The sequence below is a fragment of the Acomys minous genome (assembly GCF_964271855.1).
Source record: "Acomys minous genome assembly, chromosome: 15".
NCBI classification, from domain to species: Eukaryota; Metazoa; Chordata; class Mammalia; order Rodentia; family Muridae; genus Acomys; species Acomys minous.
The window spans coordinates 91,835,372-91,849,714 of NC_140497.1; positions in this window are offsets into that span (position 1 = coordinate 91,835,372).

The window sequence follows — 14,343 nt, forward strand, 5'->3', positions numbered from 1 at the left end:
GTAGACTTATTACATTGTAAGTTCTTTGTCCTTAAAAAAATAAAAACAAGTTATTTAGAACAGAGCACAGTACAATGGGTGGGAAGTTCCAAGAGTGGCACTCACAGTTCCTTTTTATTATTTTGTGATGAATTTGGGTATTTTTTTTCTAGAGAGATGTAAACAAATGATATTAATTAACTTCAACAACGATGGACACATGCAGTTGTCAGAATCAGCACCAATCATTACAGAAAGAAATTAGAGGAAAGAGAGTCCATCAAATCTCATTTTTTAAGTTAATAAATAGTGACCAATCACATTTCTAAGTGTTCATTGCAAATGTCTACTCTGAATCTAAGAGTTTCAGGTCAGTAACTATCCAGGTATAATCAAGCAAGAAAGTAAAAGAAATGTCAGTAACAACTGTCACATAAAACAAGATCAAACCACTATTTTGGTTTAGCATCATGGAAAATATATGTTTTTTTTCTGTGGTAGCTGAGATGTTGACTGAAAATACAAAGGGAATATTTATGTATTCATGACATTGGATTAGTTAATTTGCTCAAATTTGATTTTCTTTGCTTAAAATGGACTTGAACTGTCAGCAGAACTTCTGAAAATCAAACAAAATTATGCAAATGATTATAATTTTAAAATTATGTGGCACTCAGGCTATAAAAATAGCTGCACTAATAGTTTATTTTTCTGTGAGTTGGAATCAAGTTTAAAGTTTGGAAAGGATAGTCAAAGTATCTGTGAATTTTTACAAGTACTACTTAAGCAGTGGATAAAGACTTCTATGCTGTTTCTCGTTTAACTTAATGCAGTATAGAGATTCAGAAAAATTGCACAACACACGTTAATTCCTGTAGCCAGCACACATTGATACAATCTTTGAGGACCTCTAATGAATACACATTCTCTGAAACAGATGTTGATTAAGCCACAGACACATGTAAAATTTCCTTGCTTTTAACAAATGAGTAAATTCATATAATAAGAAACATTTTATTAGGGCTTGGTCATTTAAGTAACAAATCAGTTGGAAACTGAGAGTTCCTGTACTGTCTTTATGTTTATCTTACCTCTGGCTCTTACAGAGTTTCACAGACATAGGGAGTGGCTGTAATGTTGAAGATGTCAGTGAATGTTACTGCTGTCATCTAGGAAAACCAGAATTTAGAACATACTTCCTGTCCCTTTGATGAACTAACTTCTTCTATATTCTGGCAGTTTCTGTCTTAATCATCACATTTTACTGAGTGGTTATATTTTGTTGACTACGCAGAGGAAGGATCAAGAAACAAAGTAAAAAAATTGTTATGCATTTGAAAATCATTAAAATGATAGCATCTGTTAATAAGTGATTTATCTATCATCTCTGCAACAAGCTCAAGGGACTAATTCAGAGAATCATAATTGCTGGAAGTGGGATGTAAAAATTCACAAAGGAATATAAACTGTAATAGACATTGTGGCTGAAATTGGATAAGGAGCCTCTAGGGACAATGCCCAGTGACACAAAAGATAAAGTAAAACAAGAAAATAGCAGCATTTAAAAATATAATTTTACCCCTTGGTATTATGGTTTTTTGAAACAACTGTATCAGTGGATACAGAATATTATTTTTTATTAATTTTTGAGACTATCATACAGTCATATTAGCCCTGTCTCCGATCTCTTCCTGGAGTCACCCTCTCTTCCCCATCTGCCCAACTTTGTGTCCTCCTTTTTTTTAACATCAGGTCTAATTTGTGCCACCTGTATATTCTTGGATTGTTATGGTAATTTGTATCCATTCTGCCTACAAAGCAAATAACTGACACAGGTAGACTGAAATGTACTTTAAAGCTGCCATCACTTTGCCGGGCAAAGTCTAAACTGATTCTAATCTACTCGTAAACTAAACAAACTACTCTAAACCTTAAAACATACACATATTACAAGCACTTGCCACTATGACCCCTGGGCCAGTCCTCCTCAAGTCCCCTTCTCCCTTCTCCTTCAAAAGTCAAACTCCTTTCCCTCTCCAGGAAGTCCCGCCTTTCACTTCCTGTCCTTCTGCCCAGCTGATTGGCTAAGCAGTGCTTTATTGATGGTTGATACATTCACTCAGCATTCCTCCACATTGGATGCATGGCCCTTCTGTTGGAACATGATTGTCTTACCAACAGTAACCATGTTAGAGAAAATCTTACTCTCTCAGAAGCTTTCAATTGCTTTAGGTTCTTCTGCTAGGGATGGGACTTCCTGCCCACCTCTCTCTCTCTCTCTGCTAGTCTTAGGTCTGGCTTGATTTTTGCCCTGGGCTTGTGTGTGCTGTCATGTTACTGTGAGTTCATGTTTTCAGCTGGCTCTTGCAGTCTTTCTGCCCCTTATTGATTCTCTATGGGACTATATTCTAATGTGTTATGTTTTCCAAAGGAATAGGTGCATTCTTAACTCCATTATCTTCAGTATGCGTGCCAGGATCCTGTTTATTACCATGGTACTGCTTATGTCTTGTTCTTTTCTCCTTGCTCACCTTATTATATAATATTAATGCCATTGAAAAGTTTCCTTACTTTTACTGACTCACATTATAATATATGCCAAAATATAACATGGGCCTTATTCTCTTCCATAATTAACACTATATTTATACAGCAACAAACAAGTTATTGTTACGTTAAAAAGTCAATAAAATTGATTGTACATAATATGATTAAAAGCATGACAGAAATAAAGCAAAGATGATGACTTTTTGTTTGCTTTTAAAATTAAGTTATATCTTCACCATTGCCTAATTTACTTGATCGAAACACTGAAGTTCTCTCAGAATCAATAAAAAGAGCTATGATGATTAGATCAGATGTGGTGTAGAACACACTGAGTCTAAGACATGACACAGAATAAATGTGTTTTGTGGAAGATGTAGCATTGTTTAGAAAATCAACCTAGATTTCAGATTGGACCCTAAATTTATCTTTTATATTGCTGTATAAATTCAAAATGGAAAATGTATAGAACTATAGAAAACTTAGTTATTCAGTTTAATTAGGAAACAAAACATTATGAACTTCAAATTGTCTGTCAGTAGGAAATCATGACAGAGTTCCTGGCCCTTAAAACAGGAGTTCTGCAAAATGAAAAAAAGAATTTTTCTCTTGGGACAACCCATCTCATCTTTGTCACATAATGGATTGCCTACAGGAGAAATCGTGGCCTAGGTGCTGCAACAGTTTCTAGCCCTCACTCCTTTCATATAAAAGGAAACTTCTTTTTGCTTCTTTGGCAAACTGTTCAACTTTGCATGAGTGAGAGAGTCTGACTCTTGATGTGCATGCTGAAAAACAGTTCTATCTGTTGAGAGGTCAAGACTCCTCTCCCTTTTGGTCTTCTGTGACCCGACCTGCAGGGTTCGACTAAACTCGGGAGGGAGGTCACCTGTTGAGAATGCAAGGCACAAGAAAGGAGAGCAAGTCTGATTGATCAAACTCTCAAACTTTATTAGTCAGGCAGCAGCTTTTATAGTTCAGAAGGCAGGGAAGCATGTTGCGATAGCAACCCAGCTGCAGGCTTTTCTCAAAACACAGGGAATTCCAGGCAGGGTCATAATGTCCTGCCACACAGGGTATCTGGTTCCCTCTTTGTCTAGTCTAACTGCTAAACCATAACAGTGTTGCTCCATCTCTATCTGTCTTTAGTCTAACTGCTGACCCACAACAGAGTCAGCTAGTTTCTGGTCAAAGGCAAGCTCTGGGAAAGACAGAGACTTAAAGGTGCAGATCTGGACAAGATGGCTGAACATTGGCCAACTGGCCTATTGTCTCCAACACTTCTGTCTTGTTAAGCTGTCTCAGAAATCTGATATAAGGTCCTGGAAGGCTGCCTTCTCTTGGGCAGCCATTTATTTTCGCTCTCTACCTCTACCCATATCTCCTCTCACAATCCCTCTGTCTTGCTCTGACACTCTGGCTTTCAGCTGGGAAGCCAATTCTCTATTTGACAAACCAAAAATTCAAACACAGCCAAACAGCAGGACAATGTAACCCATGCGACCAAAATCAGTTAAGGTTCAGGGGCTCTGAGAGGCCCCATCTATCTTCATGAGACTCACTTGGATGGAGGTTCCAGGATCTTTCCACTGACTGAGAATCATGTGGCCTAGAATTTCAGAAAGCTCTGGGAATTTCCCACATGATCAATGGTCTTTACTTTGGCATCTGTAGGAGTTCTGAAATACACACCCTAGTTTCCAGGCCTGTTTGGTCAATTTAAAATCTGAGAGATGCCTCCAGGTGATTGGATTTGATCTATGTTTTTAGCTTTTTTTTTTTGTGGCACCTGTCATGGTTTTAAATTGTCCCTTCCAAAGGACATACCCATCATCTGCCTCCAGGACAACCTAAAAATAGCTCCATTTGGGACATTTCAGACTAGCTTCAGGTGTGAGATTCATGGTCCAACTCTGTCTTCAATATGCTGTGGACAAATGGCCACCGCTGAACTAAATTTGGGACTTTAGATTTTATTACCTAAATTGACATTGATCTACTAAGTTGGCAAGGAAAAGCCCAGACAAATCAGCAGGAACTACATATCCAGGATATATTTTAACTCTGGAACCACAATAATTATTCCCATTTCACATTAAAGGTATAATTGAAATCCTTCCACCAATGACAAAGAAAGTACATTTGGAACATGGGTGCTTCTGTCAAAGCTAGATTACCAATTTTAGATTAGTGGAAAAATCTCTCTGTAAGGCATAGACCCTGAGCCCCTTATTTGGGACCACAAATTGGAACAATCTTTTAACCAGATAAAGTGGGATTTCAGCATGTTCAAGCTCAGCAAAAATTCAAAATCCAAAATCCTTTCTTGTTATTAGTGGGAAATAACAACAAAATCAATGCTTAGAGAATTGACTTAGTGCCTAGGAACTGTTACCTGTTATATAGTTTAAAAAATTTTACATGGAGCATCATGGTAGTTTCATTGTATAGGAGCTGTGGCAACCACATCACTATAAGTTGAAGAAGCTACTAATCTACAATTTGGGCAACAATCAAAACTGTTCATACTATATTAAGCAAAGTCTATACTACAATAAAAGTGAAACATATAGTTATCTGGAAATAGACTTATGAAATATCAGGCAATCTCTTAAGCAACATAGAGGTAAATTATGACAACACAAATCCTGCTTCACTTATGCCCATGGTAACATTGACAGCATCTCCTCCACTTGTGTCAGCTAGGCTGATCTAAGTGGTCAACCACTGGATAATTCAGAAGAGATATGATTTACTGGTGGGAAGGTCTTGTTATAAATGGATAAAATGAGGCAGAAGATGTGGTGGTATTCCAAACAGCAGGAAATGAGGCTTCACCATTATCCTCTTCTACCTCAGATCGAAAGACTGAGGTGATAATCCTAACAAGGGAACTCATCTTGGAAAGTAGGGGAAAAGATGAATATCTCTACTTACGGATGCCTATATTTGCTGTGGGGAGCTGAGGAAGCCTGTGGGTAAGTGTGTGTCTTGAGTGGATAAAATCCTGAGAGAATGCATATTATTGAAAATTACCAAGGCCTCAGACTCAGGGGAAATGACAAAGGCTGTTTAAGAATGATTGACTAATGTGCATACAATTAATAACTGCAGTCTCATCTTTCAGATGACTGCACCTTGAGGCAGCTCCTCTACAGGGACCTCCTACCTAGACTACCTAATCCACCTTCTCCTGCTGTGTATAATAAATTCACCTATGTTCTGGGCTGTTGCATAGTTGGTACCATCTTTGAATAAGTGAGCAGGCCCCACCATATCTCAGCTTTTCTGTTATAGGTATCTGTGTGTCTGTACTTTATTCACTCCTGCATTACATCAGTCAGATTTTCAGGACAAAATCATGTTGGAACATGGTGCTTCATGGTAATCTATGCATGCTTGGCCATCTGAAAAAAGTGAAGACTATTGACAACCAACAACTCATCTATAAATAAGAAACTCTATATCTGTTAGAAGCTATGCATCTATCTGTTGCAAAGGCCACCAGAGCATTCCTGGTGTGCTCAGGGAAATAGGCATACAAACAGAGAATCCCAAAAGACAGCCCTAGAGATTTCCCAAGACTTAGCACTTTTCCCTCCAAAGATTGATGATATAAAATCAAAGTTTGTTCCTCAAGAGGAAGATCAAGGTAGCAAACAAACAAGACCATGGGAAATAGATACTATCAACTCAAATTTATATCCTAGGGTTTACATGACTTTGTTTCTTGAGAGATAGATAAAAAATCAAAAGAGCTGTTAGGAATTGTGAGAAATTCTTTAAGGTGGAGTTTTTTTGTTCAAAATAAAATAGAAATTTTAGGAGGTTTTTTTTTTTTTAGATATAAGTGAAATTTTATGAAGGCTTGTGTTCTATTTTTTTCAGTGCATTCTGCCTTTTAGACAGTTTTTATTTATTAATTTTTTTCATTTTTTCTCCTTTATTAATTTATTCTTGTTAAATCTCAATGGTTATCCCATCCCTTGTATCCTCCCATTCTTTCCTCCCTCCCATTTCCCCCTTATTCCCCTCCCCTATGACTGTTCCTGAGGGGGATTACCTCCCCCTGTATATGTTCATAGGGTATCAAGACTCTTCTTGGTAACCTGCTGTCCTTCCTCTGAGTGCCACCAGGTCTCCCACTTCAGGGGACATGGTCAAAGGTGAGGCACCAGAGTATGTGAGAAAGTAATATCCCACTCTCCACTCTACTGTGGAGAGTGTTCTGTCCATTGTCTAGATCTGGGTAGGGGTTTAAGGTTTACCGCCTGTATTGTCCTTGGCTGGTGTTTTAGTTTGAGCGGGACCCCTGGGCCCAAATCTGCCTATCATAATGTTCTACTTGTAGGCTTCTAGGACCCTCTGGATCCTTCTACTTTGCCATTCTCCCATGCTTCTCTCATCTACAGTCCCACTAGAATGTCCTCCCCTCTGTCGCAGTTTCCTGGTAAGTGAAGGCTTTCGTGGGACATGCCCCTTCGGCTAATATGCAGATATAAGTGAGTATATACCATTTGAGTCTTTCTGCTTCTGGGTTAACTCACTCATTATGATCATTTCTAACTCAATCCATTTATCCACAAATTTCGGGAATTCCTTGTTTTTAATAGCTGAATAGTATTCCATAGTGTATATGTACCACAGTTTCTTTATCCATTCTTCTATTGAGGGACACTTAGGCTGTTTCCATGTTCTTGCTATTATGAATAAGGCTGCTATGAACATGGTTGAGCAAATTTTCTTGCTGTGTGCTGGAGCATCTTCTGGGTATATTCCAAGGAGTGGAATAGCTGGGTCTTGAGGAAGCCCTATTCCCATTTTTCTGAGATAGCACCAGATAGATTTCCAAAGTGGTTGTACTAGTTTGCATTCCCACCAGCAATGGGGGAGTGTTCCTCTCTCCCCACATCCTTGCCAGCATGTGGTGTTGCTTGAATTTGTGATCTTAGTCATTCTGATGGGTTTAAGATGGAATCTCAGAGTTGTTTTGATTTGCATTTCCCTGATGATTAAGGAGGTTGAGCATTTCTTTAAGTGTTTCTCAGCCATTTGATATTCCTCTGTTGAGAATTCTCTGTTTAGTTCCAAGCCCCATTTCTCAATTGGGTTATTTGGTTTGGTGGTGTTTAATTTCTTGAGTTCTTTCTATATTTTGGATATTAGACCTTTGTCAGATGTAGGGTTGGTGAAGATCTTTTCCCAGTCTGTAGCCTGTCGCTTTGTTCACTTGACAGTGTCTCTTGCCTTACAGAATCTTCTCAGCCTCATGAGGTCCAATTTATTAATTGTTGACATTAATGTCTGGGCTGTTGGTGTTCTGTTCAGCAGGAAGTTGTCTCTTGTGCCAATATGTTCCAGGCTCTTCCCCACTTTTTCTTCTAAGTGACTTAGTGTCTCTGGTTTTATGTTGAGGTCTTTCATCCACTTGGATTTGAGTTTTGTACAAGGTGACAAATATGGGTCCAGTTGGATTTTTTTTACACACAGACCTCCAGTTAGACCAGCACCATTTGTTGAAGATGCTATCCCTTTTTCATCGAATGGATTTGGCTTCTTTGTCGAAAATCAAGTGACCATATGTGTGTGGATTCATATCTGGGTCTTCGATTCGATTCCACTGATCAACCAGCCTGTTGCTGTGCCAGTACCATGCTGTTTTAATTACTATTGCTTTATAGTACATTTTGAGATCAGGTATGGAGACTCCTCTGGAGCACCTTTTATTGTACAAGGTTGTTTTAGCTATTCTGGGTTTTTTGTTTTTCCATATGAAGTTCAGAATTGAACTTTCAATGTCTTTTAAAAATTGTGTAGGTATTTTGATACGGATTGCATTGAATCTGTAGGTTGCTTTTGGTAGGATGGCCATTTTTATTATGTTAATTCTCCTGATCCATGAGCAAGGAAGATCATTCCATCTTCTCATGTCCTCTTCAATCTCTTTCTTTAGAGTTTTGAAATTTTTTTCAAACAAGTCCTTCACTTGCTTAGTTAGAGTAACTCCTAAGTACTTTATATTGCTTGTGGCTAATGTGAAGGGTGTAATTTTCCGAATTTCTTCCTCTGCAAGCTTGTCATTTGTGTATAGGAAGGCTACAGACTTTTTGGAGTTAATTTTCTATCCAGCCAATTTGCTGAAGCTGTTTATCAGCTGTAGAAGTTCTCTGGTGGAGTTTTGAGGGTCACTTATGTAGACTATCATATCATCTGCAAATAGGGATAATTTGACTTCCTCCTTTCCCATTTGAATACCCTTGATCTCCTCTTGTTGTCTTATTGCTCTGGCTAGAACTTCGAGTACAATATTGAAGAGATATGGAGAGAGTGTGCAGCCTTGCCTTGTTCCTGATTTTAAAGGAATTTCCTTGAGTGTCTCACCATTTACTTTGATTTTGGCTATTGGCTTCCTATATATAGCCTTTATTATGTTGAGGAAAGTGCCTTGTATTCCCGATCTCTCTAAAACTTTAAACATGAATGGGTGTTGGATTTTATCAAATGCTTTCTCTGCATCTTAAAGAGATGATCATGTGGTTTTTTATTTTCAGTTTGATTATGTGGTGGATTACATTGATGGATTTCTGTATATTAAACCATCCCTGCATGCCTGGAATGAAGCCTACTTGGTCATGATGAATGATATCTTTGATGTGCTCTTGTATTCGTTTTGCAAGTATTTTATTTAGTATTTTTGCATCGATGTTCATCAGAGAAATTGGTCTGAAATTCTCTTTCTTTGTTGAGTCTTTGTGAGGTTTAGGTATCAATGAGACTATGGCCTCATAGAATGAATTTGGTAATGTTCCATCCCTTTCTATCTTTTGGAGTAGCTTGAAGAGTATCGGTATTAGCTCGCCCTTGAAGGTCTGGTAGAATTCTGCACTGAAACCATCTGGCCCTGGGCGTTTTTTTTGGTTGGGATACTATCAATGATTACTTCAATTTCTGTAGGGGAAATGGGACTATTTAGCTTGTTTATCTGTTCTTCCCTCAACTTTGGCAAGTGAAATTGATCAAGAAAATCGTCCATTTGCCATAGATTTTCAAATTTTGTGGCATATATGCCTTCAAAGTAGGATCTTATGATTCTTTGTATTTCTTCGGTGTCCGTTGTTATGTCTCCCTTTTCATTTCTGATTTTGTTGATTTCAATACTGTCTCTCTGCCTTTATTTTAGTTGTGCTAATGGTCTGTCTATCTTCTTTTTTTTCTAGGGCTTCCAGTTGTGTCGTTAAGGTGTTTATGTGCGATGCTTCCAATTTCTTTTTAAAGGCACTTAGTGCTATGAATTTTCTTCCTAACACTGCTTTCAATGTATCCCACAAATTTGGGTATGTTGTTCCTTCATTTTCATTGAATTTCAGAAACTCCTTGATTTCTTTCTATATTTCTTCCGTGACCCAGGTGTCATTTAGCAGAGAGTTGTTTAGTTTCCACATACGTGTAGGCTTTTTGTTATTTCTGTTGTTGTTGAATTGCAGCCTAAGCCCATGATGATCTGATAGGATACAAGGTATTATTTAAATCCTCTTGTATCTGTTGAGGCTTTCTTTGTGAACTACGATGTGATCAATTTTGGAGAAGGTTCCATGGGGTGCAGAGAAGACGGTATATTCTTTCTTGTTTGGGTGAAAGGTTCTATAGATATCTGTTAGATCCTTTTGACCCATGGCATTGGTTAATGATGTTATTTATCGGCTTAGTTTCTGTTTCAATGACTTGTCCTTCAGTGAGAGTGGGGTGTTGAAGTCTCCCACTATTATTGTGTGGGGATCAATGTGTGGTTTAAGCCTTTTTAGCAGATCTTTTACAAATGTGGGTGCCCTTGTATTGGGAGCATAGATGTTCAGAATTGTGATGTCATCTTGGTTGACTTTACCTTTGATGAGTATGAAATGTCCATCCTCATCCCTTTTGATTAATCTTGGTTGAAAGTCTATTTTGTTTGATTTTAAAATGGCTACACCTGCTTGCTTCTTGTGACCATTTGCTTGGAATATTTTTTTCCAACCTTTTATCCTGAGGTAATGCCTATCATTATGGGTGAGATGTGTTTCTTGAATGCAGAAGAATGTTGGATCCTGTTTATGCACCCATTCAGTTAGTCTGTGTCTTTTTATTGGAGAATTGAGATCATTGATGTTGAGAGATATTAATGACCAGTTACTATTAAGAGTCTTAATTTTGATGTTGGTTCCAGTCGAGCATTTGTGTAGTTGTGTTTTCGCCATGGTATAGTTATCTATTTCCTGAGTAGTTTTGATTGTAGCTTGACCCTTTGGGATGGAGTTTTCCTTCTAGTACCTTCTGTAAAGCTGGATTTGTGGATAGGTACTGTTTGAATTTGGTTTTGTCATGGAATATTTTGTTTTCTCCATCAATGGTTATTGATAGTTTTGCTGGGTAAAGTAGTCTGGCCTGGCATCTGTGGTCTCTTAGGGTTTGCAGGATCTCTGTCCAGGCCCTTCTGGCTTTGATGGTCTCTGCTGAGAAGTCAGGTGTAATTCTGATAGGTTTGCCATTAAATGTAATTTGGCCCTTTTCCCTTGCAGCCTTTAATATTTTTTCTTTGTTCTGTATGTTTTGTGTTTTGATTATTATGTGATGGGCAGTTTTTCTTTTCTGGTCAATTCTATTTGGTGTTCTGTATGCCTCTTGTATGTTTATAGGCATCTCTTTCTTTAGAGTGGGGAAATTTTCTTCTATGGTTTTGTTGAGAATAGTTTCTGGGCCTTGGAGTCTGATATCTTCCCTTTCTTCAATGCCTATTATCCTCAGATTTCTTCTTTTCATGGTGTCCTTAATTTCTTGGATGTTTTGTGTCAGGAGTTTTCCAGATTTGGCATTTTCTTTAATGGTTGGTTCAAGATCTGTGATTGTATCTACTAGACTTGAGATTCGTTCTTCCATCTCTTGGATTCTATTAGAAAAGCTCAGCACTGTGTCATTCGCCTTCTTCTCTGAGGCCTCACGTTCACGTTTTTCTTCTGTCTGTGTGTTTATCATTGAATCCATTTTCATCTTCATATCTTGAACAGATTTTTTTTATTTTTTTCATCTGGTTGTTTATATTTTCCTGAAAATTTTCCAGTTCCACTCTATGTGCTTCTTTTATGTCTCGCACCTGCTTGGCTGTGTCTTCCTGCATCTGAATTCGAATTTTATTTGTTTCCTCCGTTATCATCCTCATTACCAAGGATTTGAGGTCATTTTCTTGTGTTTCCGTTGTATTTGAGTTCTCTGGGTTGTTTTCATTGGGATAGCTGGGAACTGGAGATGCCATGTTGTTTTGAGATTTTTTGCGTATGCTTTTATGCTGTCCTTTAGAAATCTTGCCATCTGTTTTTGTTGGGTAACTTTCAGAGTTGGATGGAGGGAGTCTGATGATAGATTCACTTGTTTTCTCATGGTTTCCGTAGGCTGTAAGCCCTGATACTTCACTGGTGTGGATGTCAGGAGGTTAGCCCCATATAGTTTTGGGCTTTCACAGCCAGTGATCCTCAGCTCCCCTTTGCTGTGGGTCCTGCAATCGTTCTGGGTCTCTGAATGAGCGTTGGATCAGGCCAAGGTATCCACAGCCTTTTGGGTTCCCTGCCAAGTCCAGCCAGGGATACTGGGCTCGAACCACGCGTCGAGCTCAGCTAGTTTCTCAGGGCCTGAACCATCTGCTACAGCAGGGAAACTGTGACTGCGCTGAGCAAGCGCCTAGGGTGGAACTGAGCACTCTGCCCCGCTTGCGTCACAGCAGGGAAACTGTGACTACGCTGAGCAAGCACCTATGGTGGAACTGAGCACTCTGCCCCGCTTGCATCACAGCAGGGAAACTGTGACTGTGCTGAGATGGGGCCTAGGTTGGAAGTGAGCACTCAGCCCAGCCTGTGTCACAGCAGGGGAGCTGTGCCTCTGACAGAATTGCTTGCTGAGCTGAGCCAGCTTCTCCACAGCACAGCTCTCTGAGCAACCCCAGGACTCTGGGGCTAAACTGTCTGCTGAGTCCAGTTTGGGTCTCAAGCCACCATGCGACCCAAATCCTGTTCAGAGTCCCCTCTCCTGCAGCAACTCCCACCGTCCACCACACCAATCGCCTCCACTGGAAGGCTCTGAGCTGCAAACCTCAGCCACCGCCGCTAGTGCCGCTGGAGCCACTGGTGCCACCGGAGCTGCTGGTGCTGCTGGTGCTGCTGGTGACACGGCTGTCTCTGCCACTGCTGCTCTGATCCGAGAAAGTCCGCGCTCCTCCTGTGTGCAGGGGCAAGCAGGTCCTCCGCACCCTGGTCCATCTGAACTGTGGAGCACTTCTGCTGCCGTGGGGTGGGGACCTTGGTGTTTCTGGCTCAGAAATCTGTGCAATTCCCTGAATTGTTCACTGGAGCTTTCAAACACGGTCCACACTGCTCGCCGCCATCTTGGATCCGCCAACTTAATGCTTTAATTGTCACTCATAAGGTTATTTTCAAATCACTGGTATAGAATTTTCAATATAGATGCAAAATAAGTTTAATTCTAGGTACAGTTGTATAGAATTCAAATGTAAGATTATATATATATATATACTCTAGTATGAGATATAGTACCCGCATAACTCAATTATAATGCAAGGTTTACTCCCAGTGCTTTGAAAGTGCTATTGAAGGCTGTTTAGGAGAAATAAGTTATACAAGTTAATTGTTAGTTGATCAGATCAACTAACATGTCAATTGCCAGTCTACTTTTATCACAAGAATATACATTTTAGGTGCATCAGATTGATATTATTCTATAGAAAGGTAAGGTAGGATAGTTAGATAAGATTTTTAAAACCTCAGAGATATGCAGAATATTGCATTAAAATGTTTTTTTAATAATTTTATTTTAAAGATTCACTGACAATGAGACAGGGTAACTCTGGCAACACCAAGCCTACCTCAAAGAGGCTGATGAGCATCAAAGAACCTCCTTATTGAGATGGCTTCAAATGTGGCAAACAAGCCACTGGGAAAATGGTCTTGTTTCTATCACAGACAGAATTCTGCCTATAAAAGGGCAAGCTTGGATGCTGGCAGAGTCGATGGCCAAACTCTGCCAAGACAGGGTAAGCAAGTCCTCAATAGTTCCTGCCTCACAAATATGTCTGTCACATATATTGGGTGAGAAGACTGAAGAGGATGCTTCAATATTATAGGGAGTTTTGTGTCACTATTCGGGTAGAAAGCTGTCTCTCTCATCATCCTATTTGCAAAGCTACTAACATGCACTCCCAGCATGCTCAGGCAATCAAGTTTATTCCTTCTCAAGTCTCTGATGGAGTTGAAGACCAGGTAGCTTAGTTTCACTATGAAGCTTAGTTATTTAGGGGTTAAGATGTTTTTAGGTCTAGATAGATGTTTTAAATTCATAATGAGAAAATGTGATGGAAATAGATTTACATTCAGAATTGCAGATGTGCCAGGCTAGGAAAGATGTTTTCTTCAAGGCTGTCAAATAGAAATAGCCAAAACACTAAGAATGTAACAATTTATATAATTTTTGATTGTGGCATGGTTCTTCTTGCTATAGGTAATCTATTGTATATATGTGTAATAATATAAAATATATGTAAAAAATAAAAAAATGTTTAATTAAAAAATAAATAAAAATAAAAAAGATTAAAAAAATTTATATCCAAATGTCTACTTGAAGGATTGCACTGTGTAGGCCACATTGGCACTAGATGAAATTACAAACATTTAATTTCTCTCATCATATCTATTATATCAATCCTTATAAAGTTGTTATTTTTGGTTGACTAATAGATTAACAAATAAGAATACATTTCTTCACAAGATCTGAGATTTATTG